Source organism: Thunnus maccoyii, chromosome 6, assembly GCF_910596095.1.
Source record: "Thunnus maccoyii chromosome 6, fThuMac1.1, whole genome shotgun sequence".
Classification (NCBI taxonomy): domain Eukaryota; kingdom Metazoa; phylum Chordata; class Actinopteri; order Scombriformes; family Scombridae; genus Thunnus; species Thunnus maccoyii.
Window position 1 is genome coordinate 29096447 of NC_056538.1, and position 22142 is coordinate 29118588.

At 39.6% G+C, this 22142-nt stretch overlaps 1 protein-coding gene across 1 annotated transcript in view; it reads left to right on the plus strand.

The window, feature by feature from the left end:
• The first annotated feature begins 4469 nt into the window (after positions 1 to 4469).
• The window catches only part of gpr4 (G protein-coupled receptor 4), a 49110-nt gene continuing 31437 nt past the window's right edge, over positions 4470 to 22142 (plus strand). Inside the window, exon 1 of the mRNA XM_042413154.1 lies at positions 4470 to 4628. The gene's annotated coding sequence lies outside the window, so the exon portion shown is untranslated. The remainder of the gene's footprint in view (positions 4629 to 22142) is intronic.

Genomic DNA, 22142 nt, shown 5'->3' on the forward strand with positions numbered 1-22142 from the left:
TGTAGCAATAATTAATGATCTGGCAAACAAGGTGGAAGAACAGTCCTCCATTTATAGTTGGGGGGCTAATGATTGAAGGAAGAACAGCTGTGCAGGAAGATGAGTAATGCTCAGATGACTGGTAAACTGAACAGGTGAGGAAAAGCAGAGACAACACAGGCGTCACCATGACATAATCGATAAGATTCATTAGGTTTGTTTGCGTGAATCATCATAAATATGTACTCAGTAGTGCTGCTGAAACATATTAAGGATAGCACATGATATATGGAGCCTGATCTCACAGCACATTTGTATTTATTTGTGGAAATGACTAGAATTCCTTTCTGATATTGCACACTGGAAATAATTTTGAAAGTCAATTTTACTTGTCTTGTTGTTATTGATGAGTGTCTTTATTGTAGTATTTTTTAAAATCTCCAATGATCTGGTGCACTCTGTTCTTATTCCAATTTTCCAAATTTGTTTTCTCTCTTGTGGTGTCACTACAATATTCCCATCATGTTATTGTGACATCTGTTGAGTAGTTAAAGTCTAATTATGCCTTTATGGATTAACAAATGCCCACACAGTTGTCAATAAAACAAGATCATTTAAAGGTTTGGCAGCATCTTGAAACATTTATGGGCACAGATCAAGCAGAGCAAAAGCAGTAGGCTCAGCCACATAAATAAACAGAAATAAAATAAAGCCTTGAGAGCCTGATTCTCAGCAGTGTTTTCTAAATCACTCAGTGGGTCTGAACTGCTCAGCTCCCATAAAAACACAGAGTAAATGAGCTGGATGGTGTTTTAATGTGTCTTAATGGGATATAATGGGTTCATTGCTGGGAGATGTTTTACACCAGCAAGCTGACAGTAGCTTTTACTTAACATGCACACACACACACTAACACACACTAACACACACACATACACACACTCTTCCATTGTTTTTGATATGGCAACTTTACAGTTTTGATCCACTCTCATAGCTCTCACCAACTATTAGAACAACTAATAATATAATCGTGAATACAATCCTATTCTGGTTAGAGCTGCTCTAGATTTATTTATCATTTATGATGATTTAACACAACAGAAAAGCAGCTAATTCTCAGATTTGGGAATGTGAATCTATCAATATATATTTGGGGTAACCCTTACCCCAGTGTGTGTGTGTGTGTGTGTGTGTGTGTGTGTGTGTGTGTGTGTGTGTGTATTTTCATATACCTTATTACTACACTGACTGGAAAACTGGGTGGGACTTTCTGAGACATTACTTAACTGGTTTAAATGCTACTTAAAGGACAGGGACTACTTTGTGTCTATAGGTAATTACACATCTGAACAAACAAAAATGACCTGTGGAGTTCCTCAAGGCTCTATTCTGGGGCCTCTTCTGTTCAACATCTACATGCTCCCGCTGGATAAGATTAGGGAAAACAACAATATATGTTACCATAATTATGCAGATGACAAACAACTTTACATACCGATATCACCAGGGGACTATGGTCCAATACAAGCACTGAGTAAGTGCATTGAACAAATCAAAGATTGGATGTGCCAGAACAATTAAAAGTCAGTGCTCAACTTCAATTGATAATGTTAAAAACCATAAACCAAGCCAGAAATCTTGGTGTAGTCAAAGACCTGAATTTCAACAGCCACATTAAGACAATTACAAAGTCAGCCTACTATCACCTGAAGAATATATCAAGAATTAAAGGACTTATGTCTCAGCAGGATTTGAAAAAACTTGTCCATGCATTTATCGTCAGTGGACTCGACTACTGTAACGTGGTCTTTACAGGTCTTTCTATAAAAATTGATCAGACAGCTGCAGCTGATTCAGAACGCCGCTGCTAAAGTCCTCACTAAGACCAAGAATGTGGATCACATCACTCCAGTTCTCAGGTCTTTACACTGACTTCCTGTCTGTCAAAGAATTGATTTCAAAATGCTACTGTTGGTTTATAAAGCACTGATGGTTTATGGCCAAAATACCGACCTCTCAGGCCGTCTGGGACAGGTCTACTTTCTGTTCCCAGAGTCAAAACTAAACATGGAGGGGAAGCGTTCAGTTTTTATGCACCACATATGTGGAACAAACTCACAGAAAACTGCAGGTCTGCTGCAAGTCTCAGTTCTTTTAAATCAAGACTGAGCACTTTTCTGTTTACCGCTGCCTTTTATTAAACCAAATTTGAGGCTTTTGATTCACTTCTTACACTGCGCTGTAACTTTTATTCTCATATTTTATCTGTCTTATTCTATTTTAGATTATTTTTCTTAACTCTTTAATAACTATTGGTAATGCCTTTTATGATGTATTTCTTTTGCACTTTGTTTGAATGCTCTTAATGTTTTATGTTAAGCACTTTGAGTTGCCTTGTTGTTGAGATGTAGAATACAAATAAACTTGCCTTGTCTTGAGGACTAGTAAGTAATATGGAGGAGTATTACCTCCTAGTCACATAACTCCTGTCTAGGAGCAGATTTTACCAGGCCAAAGGCCAATTAAACTTTCAGAAAATTGGTGGTTCAGTAAGTGAAAAATGTTTACAATGCATCAGGGTTCTTTCACCGCATAGATCATGTTATATAATGCAGCTCACAAACATTAATAATGCACACACTGAAGCAGCAGACCTCACCTCATCACCACTGTTAGCTGCACCACAGGCTCAGAAAGACATGCACCCCACCCCCCTTCCTGTCACCAGTCAAGCGCAAAGTGCAGTGTGCAAATGTGAATCGTAAAAAAAAAAAGACAAAAATGGAAAATTATAAAAAGACAAATTCTTCAAATTGTCATGAGGAAACTTATGTCAAACAAACAGAAGAAAAACGACCAAACACTAAACCCCTGATTTAGGGCTCTAGTACTTGCTGCCTTTCCAGACCAAAGCTGCACTCTTGAATGGCACTTCTACTCTTCTGGCTTTATACTGGAACCACTCCTACAAAACAAACCACAGTTAATTAAAATCAATCAACCAACGTATGTAATGTTTACGTATAAAAACATTTCTGTGCACATCAACACCTCTCTCAATCTATCCATACACAGAAATATCATGATATACTTATTTAGGGCCCCTAAAATAGCATTTCTACAGCACTAATATAACACCCCTCTTTACTGGCTTACATATGGTACATTCTGAGCCCCCCTCTACTAATGACTTTGAACTCTACTCCTTCCGGTTTGAAAGTTGGACCAGGAAACTCTGCATGAATGTTACAACAGATGGCTGAAAACAGACCAGACACTTAGTGCCCCAAGAATATTTCAATAAATGACCTTAACTGTGTGTGTTTCTTCGACTGGTTGTGATTACTGTTATTATGCATTGCACAGCAAGCTGAAGTGATTTAACTGTTAGCTAACTCTAGCTTAATACCATGCTAATGCGATTGCTAATGCTAGGCTGGCAATGATACTTGAACCTAGGGAAGTAGTGCAACAATGGTGTTACTATAGCACGACACAAGTAGCAACAATCCTATCAGCTGGAAAGATGGAGTTAAAAATAGAATTGTATGTCCCTTGGCTGCATGTAAGAGCTGTGTGCAACCTGCTTATTAGAAAGCATGGGATAACCCCATGACAACAACACACTTAACACTCTTTCAACAGACTGAAAACACTGCAGAACAAGTCGAGCTGCACACACCATATTGCCTCCTCCAGGTTTCAGAGGGCGATCACCAAACTCAAAACACATTTGAGCCCCTTCAAAGACATCAGTTTCTGATTCTCCACAGAAATGACACCATCGTCTCCCAACGCCAGATTCCAGACGAGCCAGGAAATGATTTGTCGCCAGCGAGCTCCATGTGCTGTTCAGTTAACACTTTACTGGACATGACAGTGATGATACTCTGCTGCCTATCAGGTTATCAAAACCTAGATCTGCAGCAAAATAACCCATTTTGTACATTGATTATCCTGACCTTCATGGACATAAAATTAAATTATACTGGCTGCTGTTCTCTGTCAGAGGTGACGACTATTACTGACATACAAGTTATTGTATTGCTGTATTATTCATGTATACTTTGACTCTTTAGATTAATTAGCGACACTTATAGACACACACAGGCATGCAGGGTATCTATCTTGTTGCTGTATACAACTATGGTATTCATGGAAATAAAAACATATATTTAGCTGTAATTTGTAGATGAACAAAATAAAAATAAAACATTTTGCTCAGTGAGTGAATGCTGCTCATCACAGCAATCAAAAATAAACACTAGTGGAAAGTAACTAAGCATATTTATTCAAGTACTACTATTAGTATTTAAGTGCTACTAATGTACAGTATTTTCTGCAGTACTCTCTCTCCCCCTCCCTCCCTCTCTCTCTCTCTTATTGTTACGCCCTCTCTCTCTCTCTCTCTCTCTCTCTCTCTCTCTCTCTCTCTCTCTCCCTCTCTCTCTCTCTTCCTCCGTGCCTCTCAGTCTGCCGGCTGCTGCCGCTCTGCTAACACTGTTTTGCGCTGCGCTGGCTGTTACACCGGATCATCACTTGTATTTTTTTTTTTTTTTTTTTGTCGTGGAGGTTGAGATGAAATGACCTTTCTTTTCTCTGGATGGATACGAACTGGTTTTTGAGGAGGTGGATCCGGGAACCTGAATGTGAGTAGTTACAGCGCTTTGCCTCTCTTTACTCTTTTCTCTTGACTGTTTTCTTTAGCCAGAGAGGAAGAAGTGTTAGTGATACTGTCACCTGCTACAAAAAGCTGTAATTCAGCTGTGTACTGTGTAGGATGAATGAGCTCAGACGTTACATGCAAAACATGTATTTATATACCGCTTTGTCACCTGTGTACTTTATGTGCTAGTGGAAGGAAAAAATATCTTTACAGTGGTAATCATAATGTGAAGAATTGCTATAGCCTGGGTATTTTTATATACATTAAATGTCATACATAAGAGCAGTGAATCATACATACAGTGTTCTCTTTAAATTTAATGTGCACCACTGATACACAAATAGGAATATTATAATAATGCCATAGCAGATAAATACATCATAAACTATAAACCTGCTATCTATCTATCTATCTATTTATCTATCTAGCTATCTATCTATGTTTTCTGTAGTTTTTCTGTGGTTGTTAGGATTATTCCCGGCTCATTAGGTCAGTATGTCAGCATATTCACATCCCATAACATTCAGTCACACATTGCTTCAGTGTTTATGATCTGGATTAAACACGTCACAGTAAGTGAACATAATGCTCTTACTGTACAAGATAAACTGTCGGAGGGGTTTTAAGACATCAAAGAAAGAAATTAAGTCAGAACATGCCATACAGAAACGTCTCCTCTGCTCTTTCCCTCGACTTTGAACTCGAGCTTGTATTCAGTCTGACATCACTTCCACTTTTCACACAGCAGGCTGTTTTTTTGGCTCATTAACTTGTTGCAAACCAAGTCAAATTGCATTAGTAAATGGAAAACAGGCAAAGCCGCGTTGACGTTACAGTATAGTGGGCGCTTATGTGTCTGCTACAGCTCCGGGGGTTTTGACTGCAGACAATTAATAAATCATGAGACTTGAACAACTATATCAGCTGCTTGTCACTGAACCTCCCTGACTACATGCACTATCGCTCTGTGCAAGCAGGGCCAGAACCTCATTCTTTTAGGTCACAAGACAACCAACTTTGGTGTTATTTACCAGTTAGAATTTAGTTTATTTTGGGTGAAACCAAGTTGGAAGGGTTCCCCAATGATTCTTTGGAAATGGGATTACAGTCCTTTTTTCTCTTACTACTGAAATGCAGTCTTCAAACCTCAGTATGTCTGTCAGTCAGTCTCAGGAACAAACAAAGAAATTGCCTTTTAATTGGTTAATTAGAATTTGTTGACAATCCAGATTTTTTTTTGCCATAGCACCTGTGTTGTGTTCATTTGCTGGTGGAACAGTCAGATGAAGGTTGGGCTCCAGATTTTGCTGCTCAACAGTGTTCATGTGTTTTTTTCTGCCAGAAACAGACGATAAACAAACATAAACACGTAAGGAAGCTGCAAGTTTGCCATTTGGTCGAGTGTTAAACTGCTCATCTACACATTTTGTACTGTGGTTTTTCACTCTTACTCATCTTGTGTCACAGTCTGAAATTCAAAGCTCTCTGGGCTGGCGTACAGTAGATACTCTGTGTGTGTCTTTGAAGGATTATTTCCTAACAAGAGTTCAGTTTCTTAATGTCAGAAGAAACAGGAATTTGTAACGCAGCTGCAATGCGATCTCATAGGATGGCATATAAACAGCACATCACTTTAAGGACGTTTTGTGTCATGTCTACGCATTTTAAGCTTTTCGCGTGTCATCTAACACCGTTGGTTAGATTTAGGCACAAAAACTACTTGGTTAGGATTCGGAAAGATCATGGTTTGGGTTAAAGTGATCAGTAAAATGCAGTAAAAATGTGGCAGTATAAATGTCTGGTTTAACGGCAGTAAAATGCCTGACATGACAGTAAAAACGTCAGGTAAAAATGTCCCGATGTTATGGTAAAAATGTCCAGTTGGTGGTTTTGAACAGTTCTCTCCTGCTGCTTTTGCAATTTTTGACCTTTTGCTAGTTAACTATCTCACCATCCACCCAATCTTCCTCCTCCTAATAAGCCCAAATCACGTTATGAAACAAAAGAAAGTTTCACTTCCCCCCCGTCACTCAAATGTGAAAACGTGAGATGACATGTGTAAAGCAAAAAAAAAAGTGTAGTGATAACAGGCGAAATGACTTAAGAAACTGGCATGTCATTTATACGCTATTTGGTGAGACTAGGCTGCAAAACACGGATATCAACCATTATGGATTCATGTTTACTGTGATGGATTAACTCGATCTGTGGAGTTGATTCTCACATAAAAATGAAAGATGGCCACTGACCAATGGTTTCTACTAGAAGAAATGCTGTAAAGACTTACGAGCGATATTTGCTTTATTATTCTGATTTGACAATTTCTAGGGTTAAAAAAAATAAACCTCGAAGAGCTCCTGTTGTGACGCATGTATTACACAAATGGGTACATGAACTACGTTGCCGTTAAACAGCCGAGCAAATGAGCCACTTCAGGCAGAGAGACAGTGATCTCCGGGAAAGCATCGTGCCTCATTGAGCTGCAGGGTAATGCTTCAACAGACCTTAATGGTCTTTTTAGTAAACAGTCAGCACAATGAATCCTCTGTTCCTCTTTCAGAATTGCTGCTTTCAACTCCAACAGTTGTAATATTAAAATGCAGTAGAATCTTTTTTTTCTCTCTTCTCTATGTCTGCACTCTTTCCTCTCTTTCTCTCTCCCTTTCTCCTCCCTCCTTCAATCTTTCAGCCCAACAGGAAGGTGGTTGAGTTAGTTTCGTGTTTTTAATCCCTCCTTTTTCCTTCCCATTCAAATAAATGTCAAATAAAATGCAATCTGGTGATAGCAAAAAACGTAATAAAAACGAAAAAGCAAGTAATTCTGTAATCAAATGACTAATAAAGAATTTACAGAAACAAATGCAACACTGACTCTCGTTCTGTCTCATTTTCACCGGAATATTGCATCATTTACAATATTCTACCCTCCGACTTCCTCTATTGCTTGTATTGAACTATCTCTGACCTCGTAGGAAAGATAATCTGTTCAGTTTTAGCTCCGACCTTGAAGTCAGGAGGATGACCGTGGTCAGCTAAGAGCCCCAGCTTTATGTACCTGCTTCCTTTAACCAACCACCAACCAATCACACACACATGAAAAAAAACCCAAGTGAACCAAAATGCATCACTGAAAGCCACGTGTGAACGTTCACACGATCTTATCTGTCTAAATATCGTTGCTGTTCCACGTCAGACCTCGATTAACTCTCCGGCTAGCTGCTAGCAACTGCTGATTTCACTCATCAGTATCCCATCATGCAAAGCACACCTGCCTATGGGTGACGTTTAGCTAAGACTCACAGAGTACGCCAAGCAGTTGGGTCGGATTGAGGTTGGATCACGTTCCCACCACAAACGAACAGCTTGGGACCAGACTGAGACCACTTCCCACAATGGGTCTCTGTGAGGCTGTCTTGGTCCACAACCTGAGTATGATTGCTGGGTTCAGATCTGCTAAAAGGAATCATACCAGATGGGCAAAAACTAACCAGAGTCTAAACAACACGGATTTGAAAAAAAGCCTTAGCTCCCCTCACGCTGTGGTACTGGTTGGCTCTGAAAGCTGCCACCTGGCAGCTCAGGACTTTACTCTGAGTCCTGTTATTCCCCTCTGTTTTCATCATACATCACTTTATGTAGAGCACGACAGGAAAGGAGAGAATGTTCAAGGGCAAGAGATAAGACAAGAAAAGGGAAGAAAGGGACAAATGGATGAATGGAGAAAGAGGAGAGGACAGGAGAATAAAAAACTAAAGTTCTTTGATCTGCACTTTATTGAACTATAATAAAGGATACAAGAAGGTCAGAGAAGAGAGGAGAGCTGATAGTTAAGGACAACAGAGGAAAAGAGATGTGATAGGAGGACAGTGAATGATGGATTGAGGGGAAAGGCCAGGAAGTTAAAAAAAACAAGGGTGAATGTGGAAAAATAGAGCAATGATGGTGTAATTGCTCTCCAGAGGAGGTCTGATAAGCAGCACTTAAGAGCCTCTGCGGTTAAGTAATCATTGTGATTAAGGGCCAGAACAGTTGCGGCAGTAGAGAATGATGCTAACGGCTAGCACGACTAGATGATTGACACCCTCTGCACCACAATTTCACATTATACTGTAATATAACATGACACTGTTTCAGGTGACTAGTTTTCTTCAGATCCATACATTCAGATTTCCAGCAGGTGCAGGTTGAATAATTCATTTAAAGACAGAGGACAGACTGTACTGTATAACTTCATTTCAGGTACTTTTGGAGCAAATTGACAAAGTTCTCAAGCTGTGAAATTCTTAATTTTTGATGACAATACAGAATAAAATTAACAAACAATAGTCTAAATATGCAGCCAGCAGACACATAGCAACAAATGTATTAATTTGGACTCATGTCTCTGTCCACCTGAAGTCCAGTATTCACCCCCCTTTTATTTTTGTTTGGTCTCCACCAACTCCTGAGAAAAATATCCAGTCTTTAGAGAGATTGTTTACTGGAAACAATGGTCTTATATGAAGGGGTTGATGAGAGCCGTGAGACTCAACCACACAGTCTATGTGTAGCTGGAGGACAAAAACAACAAGCTAATGAGTCTAAAAGTTGCGTAGTGCAGCAAAGTTGGTGTTAATTCTCAGTTAACTCAGCAACACTTCAAACAATGACACATATAGTGAGTCATAGAATATCATAAATATTGATAATTATAATGTTAATTCCAGAAAAGTTGACAACATGGAGATGCATGATTTTCACTTAACAGGTCAATCTGCTGTAACTGTACAGTAAAGTGAATGTTAAAAGTGTTAGTATAGTGTGCTGGAATAAATTATATACCAGGGAAATTCTTGATACTTAACTGGCAAGTTGACTAACACACACACACACACACACACACACACACACACACACACACACATACACACATAGTGAAGTGATGGATGGACAGATATTTTTTGTCCAGTTAGGGGTGGGAAACATAAGCCTGCAGCCTCACAGCTCGCCTAATTGGATAATTGCTCTGCAGACGCTGACAGGTGTCACGTTTCTAGTCTCTTAATTAGAGGGATGACTTGTAAACTAGTGAAAGTGACGGTGGTTTGAGCCACACCCACCCACTCACCCACACAAACACACACACACACACAGGTTTGCAATGTTATGACATTGTGTTGACTTCCATTTATTGCAGACATCCTAACCCAAACCCTAACCCTAAACTTAACCTAATCTTAATTCACACGTTACCCCTAACCAATCACATGCACACACACACACACACACAGACACACACATCCTGAACAGTCCATTATAAAGTGTAGCTCAACGTTTAATCGGAGGTCTCCCAGCAGAGAGTGATGTTTTTAATGCTGATGTGCTTCATTGTGGGCGACTCCGCTTTTGTTTTCCCAGAGTCAAGAGCTCATTTGCATCAGTAACAATATCTCCTGCCAACCTCTGCTTTGTTTGTCGTCATGGTGATATAACAATTATTTGTTTGCCCACAAGTCTCAGTTCCAGTTGGTTTCCTCACATTGCAACGGAAACGCCACCATGAACTTTTCTGTTTAACTCACTTTGAAACTCAGTTGTTTTGAGCTCACTGTTCTCATTCTTGTCCTCTATTTTATTCTATTCTATTCTATTCTATTTTATTCTATTCTAGTCTATTCCTGAATGAGGTTTTATAGTTAACTGGCCTGGCGTCAATGATCTGACATTTACTGTGCCATCATTTCATTAAGTGATCCATGATAAGAAAATTATTGGCTGCTTCTAATTCATCACAGTGAAAGGGGTGAAGAATTAATACGTCTTTAATAGGCGTCATTAGCTCATTAGATTTTCAGGTCATGAACTACAGTTAATGTAGGTGAGTATCAAGCTGTGTGTCAGTGGCAGAGATTTTCACAGTTTCAGAAATCAACGGAGAACAGTTTTTTTTTATCCTTTGATAAGTACAGTGGTGCCTTTTAGCTGACACCTCAAGTTTAAAATTGAGATCAAATTAGTGGTGAATCTAATCTTGAGATTAAATGGATTTGAAGAAGTTAAACTTTTACTGAAAGTTAGCAGGTAAAACAGCTTTTGTCACTACTGAAAATGGGAAAACTACTGAAAACTACTGAAGATCCCATGAAATTGAATTATTATGTCCTTAAAGTGAAGCATTTGTTCTGTTAAAACAGAGCAGCGAGGAATCAGTCTTAAAGGAGACATAACATGCTTTTTGTGAGGTGAATGTATATAAAATATCACCTCCGACTCAAAAGCCAGAGCCTCAGCCTGCTCTGAACTCTCCGTTTGCAAAGTTACCTCCACTTGCCCAACGGACTGACGTCAGATTGTTGGCACATGCCCGCAAACAGCCGTCCGTTCACTCGTCTTTGTTGTTGTTGTAAGGTTGTTTCGCATTTTCCACTTGCATATTTTGGATCATATTCGGGCTCGAACATGAAGTTTGTATTTTGAGTAAAAGAAGGAGAAAAATAAGTGAAATCTTACTACTATTGTTTGTTTACATAGCCTCCGGAGCTGCCGGAAGGCTGCCGCGGGGCAGTTTCCAAGAGTTGGCTCATCGGGAGGGCGGCCTTAAAGAGACAGGAGCTAAAATGGCCTCTTTCAGACAGAGGCTGAACTGAGGGGCTGCATATAAGACCATTAGATAAATGTACAATAAATGTAAGGTAAATAAGCTACTCAAGCTAAACAGCAACAAAACAGAGCTCATGGTTGTGGCTCCTAAGGCGCTGCTCTGGAAGGTTGGAGATCTTCTCCTCTGCTCCATCTGCTCATCCCCACAAGTCTGCAACCTGGGTGTCATTCTGGACTCCAGCCTCTTATTCCAGTTACACATCAAATCCATCACCATATCCACTTTCTACCACTTTAAAAACATTTCTAAACATTGGCCATCACTCTCAGACTCCTCATCCATGCCTTCATCACCTCCTGTCTGGATTACTGCAAAGGAGTCCTGTCCAGGGCCCAGAAAATCCCTGGACAGGCTCCAGTATGTGCAGAACTCAGCTGCCAGGGTTCTCACCCACACCAAGCCCTGGCAGCACATCACCCCCACCCTCATCCACCTTCACTGGCTCCCCGTCAAGTCCAGCATCTCCTAAAAAATCGTCTCCTACAAATCCCTCCATGCCCTTTCCCCCCTCCCCCCGGTACCTGTCTGACCTCCTCTACCTCTATATCCCATCCTGGAATCTGTGGTCCTCAAGCGCAGGTCTGCTCTCCAACCCCCCACACCAGCCTGCAAACTTTTGGGGACAGAGCCTTCAGTGTGGCGGCCCCCACCCTCAGGAACTCTCTCCTGGCAGAGCTGCATCTTTGGACACTTTTTTTAAAAAAAAACTCCTAAAAACCCACCTGTTCACCAAGGCCTATGGCCTCTAGTTAACTATGTCATCCCTGGCAGTCATTGCTGTTATTATTTTCTGTTCTTGTTTTATTTGTTTTGTCTACCTCACTGTGTGAAGCATCTTTGGTTCTCTGGAAAGGTGCTATATAAACCTAAGTTATGATTATTATTATTGAATCTTGCAGAGGTATTCCAGTAGAGCCCCAGAATATAAATATAGACCTGGAAATATGCATGATATGTCCTCTTTAAGTGTAAACCAACCAATGGGCTATTAGTTGTTGAGACAAAGGTGGTTTGATTAGTTAGCATGATTGTTTAAAAATGCATTATGGCTGGTATCTTTTAGTTACATCCACTAGTGCAGTATGAAGTAACTGAAAGTGCACTGTTTTTTCAGTAACAGTGTTTCTAGGAAGTGTAAATCCTCATTTCTTGGGATCTTTAAACACTGCGGTTTATAATACTGGTGTACAGACTGTCATCGCCCTGGATACCGGGGGAAAGACTGTTATCTACACTTCTAAATTAAGTCCAAACTGGATTTATTTTCGTTTTTTTCACTGTTGTATGCTCAAGGTTTCTCCTCACTAAATATGCTGGAAGCCCAACAGTAAAGTCAGATGAGAGTCTGATGTTGCGGTCAGATTGAACATGAGGTGAATTTCAGAGGCAGTGCAGTTGCTTAAGTCAGTCGAAAGACAGAAGTGGAGTCAAACACGCAGATATTCATCTTAGGGCTGTAACTTTTTATTCAAAACTCAAAAGTTGTTTTTCTTGTCTACACTAAAACAAGTGGCTGATAAGATTTATCCAGTTCTGAAAAGCTCAGTTTTTGGGTGAGAAAAACCCTGCGTAGTTTAGAATAAGGACCAAAACCGAAAGCAACAGCCACCTTAGTTTGGATGTACAAACTGGTACCAGACTTCTTGTCACACAGTGTGTAATTGATTATGGTTTGTTGGTGCATTTCTTCAAATGGAAAAAGGGATCCTGGCATCAACAAGCTTTCAAGACCTAACATTGTAGTGCGAGTTTCGGTAGCATCATGCATTGGAGCACATCCCTGAGTGCTGATGAAATGATACGGCTGATGGCCTGCAGACCGAGAGGAAGATTTAAACAAAAAGAGAGGACAAAAGAAAGAGACAGAAAGGGGGATACGGAGATCAGAAGTGTGTGAATGTGTGTGTGCGGTGTTTGTGTAACTGCTGACAGTCTGACGCCGCATCTAAATGCACCCAGGGTGTGATGAGGTCACCGCTGTCTGTCTGTAAACACTGTTAGCCCTGTTAGACACACATGCACACACATACACACACACACACACACATGTCTCCAATGTGGAAACAGCAGCACCTGTGGCCAGCATTAGAGCAGTTTCAGATGGTCAATAACCATCTCACTGCCTCTTTGTTTGTCTTCCTTTTTTCTTGCCTATTAAACCTCTATCTCTCTATCCTCCTTCCTCTTCTTCTTCTGTCTCTCACTTTCAACTTCTTTATTCTTTCTCTCTGTTTGTCTCAGCTTGTTCCTCTTCACGTTATCTGTCATTCCTCTCTCACATTTTCCTTCCCTCATTTCTTTTTCTATTACCATCTCTTTCTCTCTATCTATTTGCTGTCCAACCTTTTGCTTCCTCACATTATGACTCTGTATCTTTTTCCACTTCTCTCTCCGTCTCTATCTCTCATTTCAGTGCCTTTCAACCCCTCCTCCCCCCTCTTTACTTCCCCTTTAATCGATAATATTCTTCTTAATGTCACTGCTTGCAGCACCAAAATAGTCTGCCACTCGCTATTGTCAGTGCTAAAAAGCTTTTACGTTGACTCGCAGTGCAGTAGATGTCCAATGTTTGACATTTCATGGGTGTGGGCTCTGGTTAGGTTGTGTACTGTTGGAGGGGGCTTTAAGATTCAAATGGACTTTTTCTGGAAAATTATGACTTTGGTCTTTCACAGTCAAGGCCAAGGTCTGTCCGTTTTCAGCCTTTTTTTTGTTTTTTTTCCCCCTCTCTCTTTCCTCTCTCTGGTTGCTGGTTTGAATCCCCTGACTTGAGCCGGGTTCAACTATTTCTGTCTGAACGTGGAATTACTCTGTGGTTGTACCGACTGACTGTGTGTTCCAAATTCTCACAAATTTTGCAGGCAAAGAGTTTTGGAACAGAAAGGCTTTAGTACAACATGAGATGAAAGGTATCTTGTTCTTCACACTAACATGAGAACAAAGAGTTTATTATTTAAGCTACTACATTTAACTCCGACTAACTATTTAACCACCGCAGTCGAGGTGATACTGAAGAATCAGGATGATACAGGGGAGGTTTTTGAGATGCTGAGTTTTAAGCACAAAATGAATCTGTATGAAATATTAAATTGACAGTCTGATGTAATAATATTTAAAGTGTCTCTTCCCCATCTCATCTTTTTTTTTTTCTGCGTGCAGTCTCTCAGCTGGTCGACAGCTATCGATTGTTTTAGTAATGGAATATTGAAGATGATTAGATGATGCTAAAATGAGCAGCTCAGAGAAATAAGATCTGTGTGTGTGTGTGTGTGTGTGTGTGTGTGTGTGTCAGAAGTATTGAGCAGTCATGTGCAAAGCATCTGAAGTATTATTTTTGTTATCAGCAGAGACAGAAAAGCAACATGAGATAAAATATTTTACAGATTATCAGAATATATGTATGTAAAATTGAACAATTATGATGTAAGTGCATGAAATATTACATCTGTCGCTTACATGTGTTGTTTTTGAGAGCAGTTACAGACTGTTTTTTTGTTTGTTTGTTGTTTAATTTGAAGGACATGCTGGTTAAAATGGTAATAGAGCCATTTGGTTTGTTAATGTATTGTCGTTTCTATTTTGGTTCAGTCCACATCTATTTTAAACCAAAGCAAACTAAACTAATAATATATTAAAAGATGATTTAATGCAATGAAAATGATTAAACACAGACTGCCACAGAGGTGGATTAGTCCGCTACCAAACAACATAAAGCTCTGTGTTGCTGGAAGGAAACCGCTGCTTCTGCTACTGGCGCTCTACTGTTGAAAAACCTGACTGGAGTTAAAATTTATATTACATTTTATTACCCAAGGCTTCATATCCTGAATGTTCACCTCCATATGAGAAACTTCAACACAAACAGGCGTCTCAGTGGAGGAAAATTCAAATAGAAGACTTACTGAGGGTGTATATAGGGGGTATGTGTTTGTAATTAAAAGGATAATAATTCCTGTTCTCTTCTTCTTTTTGGTATTATTTCATCAGGTCTATATTTAATATTTAAAAGCCTCGAGAGCTCATTTGAAACTAACTTTAAATAGCGTTTTGATGACCAGTTTAGAGACTTCTGGAGGAGTAGTGACGCAAGGAAAAGTTGTTGTGTTATTACTTATTTGTTGCTGACAGAGAACTGTAACGCCACCTTTTGAGAGTATCTGGATTAATCATACATTATAAGAGTCTAATGTATTGGTACACATAGCACAGGGTGATTCATGTACAGTAACCATTCATAATACTAACAGCATGGCCAGATTAACCTGCTAGGAGGCTCCTTAATCCTCTATCCCCCCCCTTTGCTCTACAGTATGTACACTTTTCTATGCTGGAATATAAAATTAAAATAGTAATAAAGGAAAAGTGATGATAATGGATGATATTAAAAAAGTACATACTCTCCCTTTGGTTGTTACTCCTCCAATATGCCCCCCCCCTTAACTAACTCTCCAGACCATCATCCATGTTCAGCGAATGTCTCACCAAGTCAGTTTTAATTTAATGCAACTTGTATTTTCCATGATGGCAGCAGAATGATTTGTGAGCACTTATGATTTAACCTCGCTGCTCTGAGCGGGACCGACTGCCAGCTATTACCTCAACCGAGCTGACCGAGAAGGCTGTTTGTTTTTAATGAAATTCAAAATACACTAAATCATACAGAGAAGCATTATGGTTTACAGAGGCCTTTTCTATTCTTAGAAGAGAATTTGACTTTTACTTACTGTACTTTATTCTTGCTTGAATTTTAGTGCTCTTGATGCTGTGACTAACTAGAATGCATAAACACCCCATCAAATAGATGGATTTATTCATGTCTCATTGAAATACTGTACTCTGCAGCGGCAGTGCAGGAGCCAAGTTATTTAAGACATGAAAAAAAAAACATAGATACAAACACTTCTAGGAATTTAAACTGATTACCAAAACATTTTTGATGGTTGGTTTCAGGCCAGATCGATAAACTCAATACTAAAATTAGATTGTGTTTAATTTTGCCTACAACAGATGTTCTGTCTGTATTTGGTCACATTATTTTGATTGCCTGCACTTACGGTACATTAACTTATGAAGATAAAGGCAGTCTACTCTGTTGATACAGTTTTTGTTTGATTACATGATTAAATTACAACATTAGGCTCCAATGGACCGACTTATGAATGACCCAGATTATATTACAAGTAATTGGGACACTTGTAGTATCCCACAGGGAGCCATTCTTAGACCCACATTCATTCCTTATCTACATTAAAGACTGTATCTTCCTTTATGTTTCTTTTACGTTTTGCTGATGATATTAACTTGTTTCTTTCAAATAAACATTTACCTCCACCGCAAAGCCTGAATGAGATAAAATGACTAAAGGGTTTAAATTTGGCCTTTTCATCTGAAATAACTGGAAATTGGATCATTCAAGATAGTTGGATAATCTCTCAGGTCTCATCCACAAGATTTTGCAGTGTTTTATTTAAAATAAGTTGTTTAGTTCATCGTAAATGTTTTTTTTTAACTCTTGATTACAGTTTAGTTTACTCATTATTGTCAGAGCTTTTCTTTCTACATTTAGCAGTCAGATTGAACACGTATAATATGAATTGATGCTGTATGTAATGTGTATTTTTAAGTGTGTCAGCCAGCGGTTTAGTTGATTTTATTCACCAAAATATTTGTAGCCCACTTCAGCAGGATATCAAAGAGGAAAAAGGATTTTAAGAGTTGGACTCGCTGTGCCCACATGTCACTCGACATGACTAACCAGAATAGAACCAACCAATCAGAGAATAAAGGAGCCAAAACAGGAAGTGACACAGGAAACAGCCACATTCTGGTAGCAGATCAGGGGCTGGCACACACGCATGAACACACACACGCACGAACACACACACACACACACAAACTCACACACACACTGAGATTTGTACTTCAAAACATGAACTCTCACCTTAAACATCACACTACATACCCAAATCCAACTGTTGTTTATTTAATTCTTAACCCCAGAATCAAGTCCTGACCCTCAAACAACCCTTTGAAGAACAGAGGACCACACAAAACGTCCTCACTCTTAAGGTCTAAAACCTGGTCCTCACAAAGATAGAAATACAAGAGAGAACATGTACACACAGAAATAACTTTATTAACATACATAAAAAATTTAATGGATCAATAAAACAATTTCTGCAGCATTCCCCAGCATCACACCACCTCTTTAATGTCTTTTCCTATTTCTATTTTATGATTAAAGTCATTTGATCACACGCTGACACACCTAGCTTGTGGTCATAATTTTACACATGAGTGTATGAGATTATTATTATTATTGTTTTTTTATATTTTAGGCAGGATTTTAGACACCGCTCATGCTAACTAGGCCCAGTTCTTCTTCTGGTTATTGCAAATAAATATATAACACATAAAAAAAAAACTGCAACCATATGTTTCACATTTTTTATTCATCTCTTTATTTTGGGTGTGGCTCATTCAAGTCCCTTCTCAAGTTTCCATTTTGTGTGCGTGTGTGTGCATTCGTACTATTGGGGCGGCCATTCCAGTGAAGTCCTATCTGTCAACACACATAGTCTCACACACCATCCACACACACCCACACATACTCTCAACGCGACAAAAAATCAGACAATCATGAGCATATTCCCTCACTCTTCTTTCTCTTTCTCTCACACACACACACAGACACACACACACACCCTGGTGGGATTAGTTTGGCAAGCAGTGCTTCAGAAATGAGTGGAGGTTTTCCGCAGCCCGTCATTAAAACTGCTGACACCTCCACATCCAAACCTCCACTGGAATATCATTTGTCTGAGGTGCAGCGAGCAGCCAAGGACACAGCATACAAACCACCGGCCCTGTTCACACCTGGCGTTAAAATGCATCTTGGGTGATCCGATCACAAGTCGACAGCTCTTAAGTACAGGTGTGAACGCACCCAAGATGCATTGTGGATCCATTGAGATACTATCGCTCAGACCACATTTGGAAGTGGTCCGGGCTGCTTGTGGCTGCATTCTTTTAGCAGTGTGTGTGTGCAGCAGTGTTCAGGTGAAAACAAGGGATGTCTCACACAGACACAGTGCAAAACTCTTCATGCACTGCACTAGTAAGTCAGCCATCCTGCAAGAAGGTGTGATGTATTGATAGTAGTTGTAGGTGAATATGATCAAACGTTAAGCTTTGCAAGAAATATTTTGATCTGTGATAAATCCACTTCTTAGCTTCCATCAGGCAGAGTCAGGAAATACTGTTGGCTAAAGACAAACATAAAACACTACAGAGATTTTAAAATGTTTGGCAGACATGACCTGCGATGAAACCCTGATTGCATTTCATTCAATGTAGTTTAAAATATTCACATATGCATGTGAGTGCCGCTTGTCACGATCGGCCATGACTTATTGGTAGAAATCAATGATCAGCTGTTTTTGATAAGAAAAAACAAATTTGAAAAGCAATTTGAAACGAAAAAAAACAGCAATAGAAGAAAACGCCAAACCCACATAAACCACTTCATCAAAAACAAAACACTACACGCAACGCCCAAAACAACACATGGTCAGAATTTAGTGGTTGAAAAATGGACTGGATGGGGACATTAGAGGGAAAACGACACAGTCCGCTCTTGTTCCGTCTGTGGGAAAAGAAGAAGTTCAAACAAAACTTGGTGGTACAAATTAAGTTTGTATTTGCCAGTGTGAAAAGCAAATGTTTTACTTCATACTTCCGTGACAGAGGGACAAAAAATCCCAAATGCCAACACTAACAATTAAATGAAGAGGGCAGAAACATGGGCAGAAAAAGACCCTCTGGAAAACAAGAAAATATGCCCTGTGATCTCCACTGCCTGCTCAGGTACAACTACTACACAGGTGCAGAGCTGAAAAGACACAAACATCATACAGCATATCCTGTGTACTGGCTGCTGCAGAAAGGAAAGAAGTTAGTCATCAGCACACACACACACACGTACACACACACACACACATACACAGTGCCTCATTCATTTCTGTCCAGACGTACAGTAACAAGCTCTAGTGATCTGATCAAAGCCAAATTAAGATTTGTCCAATAAAGCTCGATGCGGGAAACGTCACAGGAAAATGTGGCACTTTTATTGAAGTCATTAATTTTCCCTGCAGGGTGTCGGGTCGAGCCTGTGAGGGCTTTGAAACGTGGCGCGGCTGCACGGCCACCCAAGCATGAAATGATCAACCAGGATTAACAACCTGCAGCCTTCGACTTTCCCTCTGTCTCCTCTGCCTCAGGCCCGAGACTGCTTTTGTCTTCAGTTTTTCTGTATTCACTGCACTTCTGTCTTCATTACTTTTCCTCTTTCCTGCTGATAACTTTCATAGCGTTTGAGGCGGTCAGAGTTTCAGACAGTGTTAGTAAAAGATGGACCTCCTCAAAATGTAACTATGCGCCGGGCATACCTCATGGAGACTGCACAATCTGTGTCTGACAGGTAGGGAATACTGACAGTGACAAAAAAACATGGAGAAAGTGGAAGAAACTAAGGTTCAGTATTTTCCTCCTTCAAGTAATACCAGGAACATTTCTAGTAAAGTCATTTCCATAGAGCATGCGCAAAATAAAGCATAATTAAAAGCATCACGGATAAAAACATATGATATTACAGATAAATGTATATGTGCAGGGGAGGAAGGTTTATACAAAGTCTTTCCTGATAAAAAAAGATTAAAAAAAGTTTGACTTCATATAATTTGGTTAGAATCCCCACACCTGAAGAGTAGGAAGGAATGAAAAACAGTCTGAAAAGCTCAAAACTCCAGCAACACTTGCAGTATGAAGAACAACTTTATTGTGAGACCAGCATGATGAACCCTTGTTCCCTATAATATTAGTGTTGCTGGAGTTTTGTCCTTTTCGATCCTCAGACCTGTCCCAGAATGCATTGCTCAGATGTGTTTATGATCATGCATTTGTGCCATGCTCATGCATAACGTCAACAAAAACAATGGTGTTGACTAGACCAATGTTACTTTCCGCAAATATATAAAGCTGCACTGGGTAAACACAGAATTAAAAGGGAGGCTGCATTTTTGAAAGCTAAATTATGTATGCAAAATACAAGTAAGCTACAAGCAATTTGTATTTTTTTATATTAAATGTAAGTTTTAATTTGGTATCAGTAGTTTTAGCCTTTTGAAAACACAGCCACACATGTGTAATTCTTATTAGTGCACTGCACTGTGGGATGGCAGCTTCTGGTAACCTACACCACATCCATCCATTGTCACAGTGGTGATGTAAATAGGTGAAATCCGCAGCGACACCACCGTAGCACACTGACACAGACGCATCAACACACCTGAAATATCACTCACTGAAAACGCGGAGACTAAGCCAGCTCAGATATATTTTTAATGAGCCATTGCTGTAAAAATTCACATTACTGTGGCGGGGATGTGGTGCATGGTATAATAAAGAGAACTCTGTTTAAGTAACAACAAAACCACACGGGTGAGCCTTGAGATTTCATGTTAAGACAGACAAGATAGAGTCGCTATCGTACAGATAACACGGCTACATCGTGGTGCTGCGGCTGAGAGGAAATAACTGAGCAACGAGTGGTTTTAATGCAGCCGAGCATCAGACAGCAGCTGCACTGAAACACCAAGTCTGGACAGAGTGCTGAGGTGATAATGATGCAGAACATAGATCACGTTGCAACAATATCTTAAGACCATCACAAACCTTGAATTCTTGTGAATCTCTCAGTTTGTGCTGCAGTGATAATAGGTCAGATTTAAAGCATGAGCATGTGTGTATGTGTGTTTGTGTTTGTTTGTGTGTTTGTATATGAAAACTACTGACACACTCTGCCTATTAAGCCTGCATGGGTAGTAAAATAGAGACATTTGATCCCCTCTTTGGTCAATAAAACATCCTGACACATCAAGACAGTTTTGCATTTATGGTCCACCAACATTTGCATCAGATTCAATCTAAACCGACCGAAACATTTTGGATATCTTTGTACTTCAAGCATCCATTTTCAGTATTTGCCTTGTGAAAGTGCAAACACAGAAAAGTTTGTATTCATTTTATGCTCTAATGATCTCAATTTTGTGAATCAACAAAACAAAACATCATCAAGAAAGAAGTTGAAAGAGCTGTGCTGCTATCTAGTATATTATATTTGGAGCAGTAATTCTTATTTAAAAAGGTAAAATCCTTAGAAATAAGACTATATGCCAGGAAATAAGGAAAAGTGAAATGAAGCAATACAGCTGTTGTTGTTGTTGTAATGATTTCTAGTGAACTGTCGGTAGATTCATTAACAAAAACAGTTACACAAAGGATCAAAGCTCATGTTATTGTGTGCAGTACACCTACGATAAATATCCCACTACTTATCAGGCTCTCTTTGTTTCATTTTATGGCTTTGTGTTGCTCATACTGTAAACAGACTGCTGCTGCTCAGGGGCTGCTGAAGTAAATGGAGCTTGTTGATTGAGTTTAGACTTCCCGGAGCCTAATATAGAAACAGGAAGTAAGACACATGAAAGAGGGGCTTACATCCGAGTGTGTATGGTAAAGTGATACGAAGCCTGCAGATTGTTACCTGAAATTCCTGAAATGTTTCCCAGAGTGATTTATGTGACAGGAACAGGAAGGAAGAACATTTTTAGGCTGTGAACAAGGTCGGTTATAAATCATGCAAAGTTAAATCAGCACTGAACTTAGTCACACCAAGAACGTTTAAGAAGGAAATGAAGTTATGTTTCTGTACATGTCTTTTCTCAGGCATTACTGTTCTGCTGCATTCATGCGCCACCGTAAAAGTCTGAAAGTTCAGTCGATGTTTTGCGTTCATTT